The 11,190-nt window shown below is 38.6% G+C and overlaps 1 protein-coding gene across 3 annotated transcripts in view; it reads left to right on the top strand.

Annotated features, from left to right (window-relative positions):
- Positions 1 to 11,190, top strand: part of BRIP1 (BRCA1 interacting helicase 1) — a 202,974-nt gene that overhangs the window by 54,492 nt on the left and 137,292 nt on the right. The gene's annotated exons all lie outside the window — the stretch shown is intronic.

Here is an 11,190-nt window from a genome sequence, read left to right as displayed (position 1 = left end):
CTATGACACCGTCCATTTCTGAAATCTTGTTGTTTATCTTTTGGATTTCTAATTGTTGTCTTTGTATAATTTCTAGTTGTGAATTCATTTTGGCATTTAGTTCCTGCATTATCTTCCTGAATTCTTCCAAGTTTTTGTCTGTATTTTCCATGAATTTGTGTATTTTTTCCTCATGTTTGTCAGCTTTTTGCCTCAGTTCTTGGAGAATTCTGAATAGTAGAGAATCGAATTCCCTATCAGGTAGTTCTAGTGCATTTTCTTCCAGAGGAGAGTCATCTGGTGTTTTATTTCGGACTCCTACTGGAACCATCCTGTCTTGTTTTTGTAAATCTTTTGATATTGTCTGCTCTTTTCAGAGCATTCAGTAGTTATTTTTCTCATTTATTGATTGTAGATTTGGTTGTTTTGTCCCTTTTTTTTAAAAAAGATTTGACTATGTCTGAGCTGGCGGACTGTGTGTTCTTTGTTGTTTGCTCATCTGTGCGCTCAATACTTTTCCCCTCCTTCTCCAACTGGCAGGGTCAGTCACTCAGATATGGTACGGCAGGGTAGGTCTAGCTGAAGAGGAGTTACTGGGACGGGTTGTTTGTGGCACTTACGACCGCCACCAGAGCGGGTTGGTAATCAACACAGGGCTGTTTCCAGTAGGCTGTGCCTGTGCTGCTTGGTGGTGTGACACCAAGCGCACCCTGCAGGTAGCAGGATGCAGCGGGGAGATTGTTATGTGTGGAGCTAAGATGGATATGGGGGAGAGGAGAGAGGAACAGGAGCCAAAAACATACAAACAAACAAAAAAGAATGCTAGGGGAGCTTGCCGTTGGAGTGGAGAGATGAGGCACTATGAAATGGAGAAAAACAGAAAGGGGAAGAGGAAGAAAAGAAAAGAATGAATAAATAAAAATCAGAAAGGTTAAAGAACCACAAAGCTCCCAGGGATCCCACTGGTGCAGCTACGAGGTCCGGGGAAGTTGCTCTCAGGTGCTGCAGTACAGCCTGGCTAGAAGGCGTAGATGCATACAATGCCAGGTATTCAGGGAACAGAAGGAGAAGGAAGATATAGAGAGATGAGAAACTGAGCAATGAAGAAAGACAAAAAGGGAAAAAGAGGGAAAAGAATACAAAACAAATTTAAAAAAAAAGAAAAAGAACAAGAAAGGCCCCCGAAAAAACAGAAAAATAAAACAACGAAAAAAGAAATGCTCTCAGGGATCCCTCTGCATGTCTGTGGAAGCTGAAGGGGAGTCTCCTTGCCATGCAGCTCCACCTGGCCAGAAAGGGCTCCCAACTCAAGAAAAGGAAAAGAAAACAAACAAACAATTCAAAACAAACAAACGAACAAAAGTGCTGGGATCCCCCTAGCACGGCAGCCCAGACCGGGAAGCAGCTTCACACTCGAATGGAGCTCCGCAGCCCCTCAGGAAGAAGCAAAGATGGCGCAGGGAGCCAGGCACTCGAGCGAAAGGAGGGGGAGGTGGCGAGAGGCAAGAAAGAAATCAAAAGAAGCAGAAAAAACAACAGCAACACCAGCAGCCAACAAATGACACTGAGAGAGCCAGCCAGTGCAGGCTGGTGTTTCTGGACAAGAGACTGTGTCTGCAGGAAGCAGAGGTGGCCGAGTGTGGGTGAAGAAGGGTAGAGAGTGGGAAAGCATATATCACAAATTACCAGTGCTCTGCAGCCCCTCAGTAAGAAGCAGAGATGACGCACAGAGCCAGGCACTCGAGCAAAAGGAGGGGGAGGTGGCGAGAGGCAAGTAAGAAATCAAAAGAAGCTGAAAAAGAAAAAAAGCAACACTAGCAGCCAACAAATGGCACTCAGAGAGTCAGCTAGCGCGGGCTGGTGTTTCTGGACAAGAGACTGTGTCCGTGGGAAGCGGAGGGCGCTGAGTGTGGGTGAAGAAGCGTAGAGAGTGGGAAAGCGTATATCACAAATTACTGGTGCTCTGCAGCCCCTCAGGAAGAAGCAAAGATGGCGCACGGAGCGAGGCACTCAAGCAAAAGGAGGGGGAGATGGCGGGAGGCAAGTGAGAAATCAAAAGAAGCAGAAAAAAGCAACACCAGCAGCCCGCTCGGGCGTGTGGAATCCAAGCAGCTGGTGCTTCCTGGTCAAGAGACCGTGGCTGCGGGAAGCAGAGGAGGCCGAGCTGGGGCGAAGAGGGGTGGGGGGTGGGAAAGCGCACACCACAAATTACCGGTTGTTTTGTCTCCCGCTGGACGCTCCATGAGGCTGCTTTCTCGTACCCCGTTTGCTGGTCTCTGATAGGAGTCCAAGATGGTGAATCCGTGCTGCGTTAGCTGGTAGGGGACCTCTGCATGAATCTCTCCTCGCTCTCCGTTCTCTGTCAGTTTTCTCACTCCATTTGGTGCTTGGCTGAGTTCTTTGTCTCTTCATTTGATGTTTTAGGGTTTCAGGATTGTTATATTCTCTGTTCAGCTTAGTTTTTCAGATCTTTGCTGTGGAGGGATGGCGTGGTGCTTCTGCCTAGAGCACCATTTTGCTGCAACCTCCCTCCATATTCTTGGTTGTTATGGCTTTATTCCTTTTTGTGCTTCTGTAGTAGGAGTTGGCAAATAAATGACCACCAGATAGGTAGTGTGAATCAATGAAGGAGGCTAGTATAAGTACATGTGATTACATTGTTTGAGTGATAGGGAGTGTGGTATCTGGAGAGTATGCCCTATCTAAATGTGGCAGTTTACTCAGCATTGGCTGATTGCTGCCCTGTAGGAAGGTAGTAGGCCCAGTGCTGCCAATCATCTGGTTTTTCAAAGAAGCCAAAACTATGGATTTTCATCTCACAATTTTTAAGTGGTTCAGCTTTTTAAAACCCTGTGCAGCCATTCAAAACATGATTGTCAACCAGATACGGTTTGTGGGCTGCCAGTTTCATACTTCGGTTACAAACTAATTTTATTTCAGAGGTGTTTTAGGAAGGATGGTAGGCAAATGTATGCACCTGATCTTCCATGTTGGACTACAAGTCTCATGGTTCCAGTTTTTATGTATTAATCTTTAATCCATCTGTAAATTATTTCGATGTAATGTGGGAGGTATTTTCCCCAAATAGTCATTTGTTTAAATATTAATTGAATAATTTTCTTACTGATTTGAAATGCCACCTGACTTAATCAGAGGTGGTTTTGCTTTTTACAAAATAGAAACTCACTCAAAGATCAAGCAAGAGATAACAGTTGTCCTCATTGAAACTCAAATGTTTTTAGGGAGCTTCTCTCTTCTCTTTGAGGCCTCAAATGTGTCATCTCTGCCTGTCTCTGAAGAGTTCTCTCTTTTTTTTCTAGACTGGCTTTTCTGACCGTTTATCTTCTTTCATATGACCTTATTGTGACATCTCAAAATAGAAGCCTTAAAGTCTATGAAATGTTCTGATCCTTGTAGTTAATAATTCAGTCGTAATGCCCCAAATACAAATTCCTAGGAAAGTGACTCTACCGTAATTGGTCTTGCAGGTTAGGCATTCCTCCCTGATGTAATCAGCTATGCCTGGAAGTGTGAGTACGCATAGTCATGTGTTATTAATGTGGATATTAAGTCCACCCTTTCAGTAGGGGCTAGAGATGAGCTATTTTCAGAGTAAAGAGCTGGACACATGTCCAAAGAGGTGCCTAGTGCAGCATCCTTGTATACAGTAAATTCTTATGTATATAAGGGTATATGCCCTCCTTGTCTGCCTTCTTTTTCTAAAAATTTTTGGTTATTTTTACTAGTTTATTTTCTAGATTAAATTTATTTTTTAAATGATATTATGTTTTCAGTGAAAATTTGCATAGCAAATTAAATTTCTGTTTGACAATTTCTATGCAAGTTGTTCAGTGACATTACATTTTTCACAATGTGTCAGCATTCGCATTAATTGCATTCTGGTTGTTCCATTTCCAGTACTCTAGTTTCTTTCCCTCTCCACCCACTGCCTTGTCTTCTCATTTTTGTTTTAGAGTAATTGTTGACCTTTTAGCCTCATATAGATGGTTTTTTAATGGATCCCCATACTCATGGGTAATATCCTTTGTGTACCAATCTGTTGTTTTGCTAAAAGGTGACCTCAGGATAGTTTCGGTGCAAGAATTAAAGAGTATCTCAGGGCAGTAGTCTCAGGAGTCCTTTAGTCTCAACTGGTCCAGTAAGTTTGGACTTTTTAAGAATTTGAGTTCTGTTTTGTGTTTTTATCTCATTCTGTCCGGGTCCATCTAGTGTGGCTCCAGATTAAGTTTAGAAACATATTTTTAGATTGCAAAACAAATCTCTTTGGGATTCTGATTGGAATTTAGATCAAAAAGTTTACCAATCTACAAAACTTGTAAATCTAGTTTTCATGAGCTACAGCCCTACAGAACCCATTGTACATGGGCAGAAAGTTTTATAATAAACTTTTAACTTTTATTCTCTGACTTGAATTTACAGAAGTTAAGATAGCAAACATTTCTCTTTCTCTCTCAGACACACACACACACACTCACACTCACACTCACACTCACACACACCGACCACTGCAAATACTATAGGATCTAAAACCTCAGGTAATAGTTCGGAGCTATGCTGTCTGATACGATAACCACTAGCCACATGTGGCTATTTATTGAAATTAATTAAAACTAAAAATTCAGTTCCTCAATTGCACTAATCGTATCTCAAGTGCTCAGTAGCCAAGTGTGGCTACTGATGAGTATATTGTATAGCACAGATGTAGACCTTTTCTATCATTACAGAACGTTCCATTGAGTAGTGCTTTTTTAGAGGCTTGTATTGATAATAACTTACATGTATAATTTTAATAAAGAAGCAAAAACCTCTATATTATATAGGCTTTGTTTATAGCATTTTGGTCAATATGTAGAAGATAACTTGATAGGATAACTTCTGTTTTCTTATTTAAAAGTTAGGTTATTGAAGAAAGTTTGAAATATACCAAAATAGTATAAAGGAGAAAATGAAAGTCACCAGCATCCCAAGGGATAGGATTTTTTAAAAGCCTTTTTGAAGTATATAAGTGCACATATCGTAAGTGTACAGTTGGATTAATTTTGACCAACTAAATAATACATGTGTCTTTTTTTACTACAGTTTCTCTATTCCCTAATTCTTTTTTTAATTGTTATAAAAATATACAGAACACAGCATTTGCCAATTTAACATTTTCAGTTTAATGATATTAATTACATTAATCATGTTGTGTAACCATTACTCATAGTCATTGCCAGATTTCCCATCACCATAAGCAGAAACTCACTGCTTCCTAAAAATGACTTCCCCTTTCACCCTCCCTCCCACGTCTGGTAACTGCTAATAAACTTTGGTCACTAAACATTTGTTCTTTTTTAATATGTAATTTATTTTATTTTTGTTGTTGTTGTTGAGAATATACACAGCAGAACATACACCAATTTAGCAATTTCTCCATGTACATTTCAGTGACATTGATTACATTCTTACTGGGCTGAGGGCTGGGGACCATGGGCTTGGGGGACATCTAGCTCAATTGGCATAACAGTTTATAAAGAAAATGTACTACATCTTACTTTGGTGAGTAGCATCTGGGGTCTTAAAAGCTTGTAAGTGGCCATCTAAGATAACATCTACTGAGTCCACCCTGTTTGGAGCAAAGGAGAATGAAGAGAACCAAAGACACAAGGGAAAGATTAGTCCAAAGGACTAATGGACCACAACTACCACAGCCTCCGCCAGACTGATCAGAACAACTAGATGGTGCCCGGCTACCACCACCGACTGTTCTGACAGGGATCACAATAGAGGTTCCTGGACAGAGCAGGAGAAGAATGTAGAACAAAATTCAAACTCACAAAAAAAACCAGACTTACTTGTCTGAAGGAAACTGGAGAAACTGATAGTATGCCCCCTGGACACCCTTTTAACTTAGTACTAAAGTCACTCCTGAAATTCACCCTTCAGCCAAAGTTTAGACAGGCCTAGAAAACAAACAATAGGACACGTAGTTCAAACATGTATATGAGACTAAATGGGCACCCAGCCCAAAAGCAAAGACAAAAAGGCAGGAAGGGGCAGGAAAACTGGACAAATGGAAATGGGGAACCTGAGGTTGAGAAGGGGAGAGTTGCGGGGTTGGCAACTAATGTCACAAAACAATTTGTGTATTGTTTAATAAACTATTTTGTTCTGTAAACTTTCACCTAAAGCACAATAAAATACATATATATAAAACCTTAGCGGAAAAATGGTTCCCCAAATTTTTCTCCCATTCTGTAGGTTGTCTTTTCACTTTATTGAACAAAAATTTTTAATTTTGATGAAGCAATGCATTTATTTTGTCTTTTGTTGCTAGTACTCCAGAATTCTTTTTGATTCATATCATGATTGTCTGGATTTCATAATCTAGTGGTTTTGTTCGAGGACACATAAAAATACTCCTTATTGTATCACATCAAGAGGTACATGATACCAGTTTGTCCCACTACTGATGATGCTGAGTTTAACCACTTGGTTAAGGTGGTGACAACCAGATCTCTCGATTGTAAAGGTACATTTTCCTTTTGTAATTACTCAGTAACCTATGGGATAATACTTGGAGACTATTGGAATATTCTGTTGCTCAACAACTTTTCATCCACTGATTTTAGCATCTATCTAACGTTGCCTGAATCGTTTATTACATAGGAATTGCAAAATGGTGATTTTAAAATTCTATCATTCCATTTACATTTATTAACTGGCATTCTTCTGTAAGGAAGAGCTTTCTCTTTTTCTCCCCCTTTCTATCCTTTGATTCTTCTTCTTAAACTGAGAATTCTTATGGAATAAGATTGTTCTAGCATAAATTTAGATGAAAATTACACCACTTTGAATCTTTCTTGATTAATTCCACTGAAACAGACTTCAGAAACTGGGGCAACTGTGTTAAGGAATCCCCATTTACACTAGGCAAGAAAGTAAACAGTAAGTGGAGAGTAGGGTAACAAACACTTATGGTATCAAAAAACAACCGTGAAAAGGATCTGTTTTAATGTGCTAGCTCATTGCAGTTTAACATATTGCTTACAACCTTCACAATAGAATTTGAGTGACTTCGGTTACACATTCCAGGAGACTGGCAGTCTGTTACAATCAGAGTCTGAACTTTAGAGCAGGCTAATTTACAGCGATGGGATGAAGAAAGTTGTGGATTTGTATTACACACTCTCACCTGACACTGTATCTGATCTCCCTACCTGCTGATTGACATCTTGAATGAGCTCTTTGAAGCAAGTTCCAGCTTAATTAAAACGTTTGCTTGGTTAGCAGTGATCTGTGAAAGCCTGTGATAAATATTGAATCAGGTTCACCTGCTGGTTGCTGTGAGTGGATAAACAGCTGCTTTGTGCAGTTTAATCATGAAACTGGTGGCAGAGCACTACTACTGTTTGAATTTTTAAAAAAGAATACTTGAAAAGCTATAGTTATGTCACTTTTGCTATCTTACTGGAGTGTGTGCTTATGTGAGATTTACACAACAGTCATTAAGTACCTATTTAGATGCCTTGACAACAGCAAATGGTTGATAAAGGTTAACAATAAACCCTCTTTTTTATACCTCAAAGATCATAGTATAATTATATGCTCATTGTCTTTTTGCCATTAGTTCTTTATGTGCATAATTTTTTGAAATAAAAAAAGAGCAATAGTTTTCTTTTTTGACTAATTAAATGGTTCATTGTAAGATTTAAGGTTGTGAATTCCAACTCCACAAGTTTATTGTGTATTTTTTGGCAACTTGAAGAAATTTTTTGGATTTTGCTTTTTTCATCTGTAAAATGGAGTTAGAAATCAACATTTGTGAGCTATCTAAGTATTTTAACCTTACATTAATATTAGGAAACTATGACAAACATTAAAATAGAAATGAGTTTACAACCAATATAGGAAAGTTTATCAAGTTATCTTCTTTTGACTATTAACTTGTTTACTTCTTTACAGAATAAATGTGTTCTCCGTTTGATTTCCATTATAAAATGAGACATAAATTCTGAAATAAAGCCCCTGCCCAAATCAGTCACAATCCTCTGTGACAACCTAATGAAAGTTATGGACACTTTTTAGACATGCACACAAAATTGTATCTGAGTGATCTCAGACCCTTTGCAGCAGTCCATGAACTCTAATTTAAGAACTTCTGTTCTAATAGATTAGGTTGAAAATTCTTGGTGAGGAGAGGTTGAGATGAAAGCTATTGTGTCTTATGGTAGGCATTAAGCAGTTGAGGAGAAACGAGGATAGAGTATATTTGATATATTATGTATCTTTTGCAGCACTTGTAGCATTTTTTAGGTATTTTGTAAGCCACAATCTTTAGCTCCAAGGATTATCTACCATAGTGGAAATTCGTAATTCTCTACCTAAAATTTTTATATTTTTATTCCTGTTATCAATTTGTTTGGCATTTTATTGGGAGAATAAATTTCGTTTGTCATTTTCAGCCTGCTGAACATTTTTTTTTCTTTTTAAATCTATCTATGTTGATACAGGTAATTCTGGTTCATACTTTTTCATTGAAGCACTTAACTACTAACCATAAACGGTGGCAATTTGAACCCAACAGAGGTGCCTTGGAAGAAAGGCCTGGTGATCTGCTTCTGAAAAGTCACAGCCATGAAAAGTCTGTGGAGCGTAGTTCTGCTCTGTAACACATGGGGTTACCATGAGTCGGAATCTACTCGACAGTAACTGGTTTGGTTTTTTTTATAGTATTCCACTGATTGAAAAAAAAAAAAACTATCCATTCTTCTGTTGATATACTTAGCTTCCTTTCCTTGCTATTAAAACAATGTTGTAGTGAATATTTTTCCTGTATCTGTCTTAATGAACAAGAGTTTTCTAGTATATATAGTTAGCACTGAGTCCCTGCATGGTACAATGGTTTATGCACTCAACTGCTAACCAAAAGATTGGAGGTTTGAGTCCACCTGTAGGTGCCTAGGAAGAAAGGTCTGGTGAACTACCTGTGAAAAATCAGTTATTGAAAACCCTATGGAGCGCAGTTCTATTCTGACACATATGGGGTCAACTTGAGATGGGACTGTCGTGCATGATGAAAGGGGATATATATCTTAGATTTTACTAGATTACCAGTTATTCCCCAAAGTGGATATACCATTTGAATCAGTAATGTTTGAGGGTTGCTTTATTTCCTCTCCAACACCCAATCTGGTAGATGTGAAATGGAATCTAATTATGGTTTTAATTTGCGTTTTCCTAATTACTAGTGAGGTTGAGCATCAAGTTGGAGATTTTTTCAGATGTTTATTGGCCTTTTAGCTTCTCTCTTCTGTTACTTGCCTGCTCTTGGCCATTTGTTGGTTTTGTCTTTTTAAAATTGATTGTTTGGAGCTCTTTGTATGTTATGGATACTGATCCTCAGTTGGTTATACGTATTGCAAATATCTTCTCTCGGTCTGTGCCTTTTTTTTTTTTTGCGGGCATGTCTTTTTAAATAGAAGTTTTACATTTTAATGTGTATTATATTCATTTACATTACATAAATTTTACATTTACATTTAAATAGAAATCTTACACTTAATGAGAAGCTTTACATTTTATTTAATTACATTTTAACAATTTCAGTCTTTTGTGCTTTTGGTTTATTATTTAAGAAATACTTCCCTTCTTTTACATCATAAACACATTTTCCTATATAGGGAGAGAGACCACATGGCCTGCAAAACCTAAAATATTTACCATTTGGTCATTTATGGAAAAAATTTCCTGACCTTTGCTCTAAAGTCTTATATTGAGAAGTTCCCTCCCACCCCAGTAGAACATAGGTACTCTGGTGGCGCAGTGGTTAAGAGCTTGGCTGCTAACTAAAAGGTCGGCAGTTCGAATCCAGCAGCCACTCCTTGGAAACCCTATGGGGCAGTTCTACTCTGTCCTATAGGGTTGCTGTGAGTTAGAATCAAGTCAATGGCAATGAGTTAGGTTTGTTTTTTTGGAGTAGAACATAAAATGAATAATGTTAGAAAATACCATATTTTTACGCAAATAATACATGCCTTCTATGTTTGTTTGCCAACCACACCCTCCCCCTGCGAGATATTTTCATAAATGCTGCCATGCCAGTTTTTTTTACACATTTCTATAAAAAAACAATTAGCATAGCACGCTTGTGAAAATACCTTGCGAAGGAGGACGCGGTTGACAAACACTAGAAGACGTGTTATTTGTGTATAAATGTGGTGTTCGATTTCGATGTTAAGTAATAAGTTGAAATAGTTTTTGTGAAGTAAAGTTTATAGTTTAACCTTCAGAATATTTTGTAATTATATTCAGAGATAATGTACTGAGAGTACTAAATTTATTTTTTTAGTTTTATTTTTTTAATTGTGCTTTAAGTGAAAGTTTATAATTCAAGTTAGTTTCTCATAAAAAAATTTATATGTACATTGTTGTATGACCCTAGTTGCTCTCCCTATACACAGGTACTAGGGGTTAGGACTTTACCATATCTTTTGGGGGACACAAATAATCCATATGGGGGGGAGGGAACCTCTTGTTTTTGAGTAGAGGGCAAGCACTGACTGTAAATGTAGCAGGAGGCCTGGAGCTGGAAAATCATTGTTTTGCAACTGTGAGTATATTCTTTTTTCATTCGTGCTTTAAGTGAAAGTTTCACTTACAATTCAAGTGAAAGTTTACAATTCAAGTTAGTTGCTCATACAAAAATTCACACACACATTGCTTTGTGACCCCAGTTGCTCTCCCTGTACCATGACAGCACATTCCCCCCTTCTACCCCAGATTTCCTGTGTCCATTCAGCTAGCTCCTGACCCTCTCTGTCTTCTCATCTTTCATCCGGACAGGAGCTGCCCGTTTAGTCTCATGTATCTACTTGAGCTAAGAAGCATACTCTTCACAAGTATCATCTTATGTCCCATAGCCCAGTCTAATCTTTGTCTGAAGAGTTAGCCTCGGGAATGATTTTAGTTTTGGGCTAACAGAGAGTCCGGGGGCCATGTCTTCTGGGGTCCCTCCAGTCTCAGTCAAGCCATTAAGTCTGGTCTTTTTACTAGAATTTGAGTTCTGCACCCCACTTTTCTCCTGCTCTGTCAGGGACTCTATTGTGTTCCCTGTCAGGGTATTCATTGGTGGTAGCCGGGCACCATCTAGTTCTTTTGGTCTCAGACTGATGAAATCTCTGGACTATGTGGCCCTTTCTGTCTCTTGGG

This window comes from Trichechus manatus, unplaced genomic scaffold (genome assembly GCF_000243295.1).
Source record: "Trichechus manatus latirostris isolate Lorelei unplaced genomic scaffold, TriManLat1.0 scaffold00054, whole genome shotgun sequence".
Classification (NCBI taxonomy): domain Eukaryota; kingdom Metazoa; phylum Chordata; class Mammalia; order Sirenia; family Trichechidae; genus Trichechus; species Trichechus manatus.
This window is presented reverse-complemented; position numbering and strand designations above follow the sequence as displayed.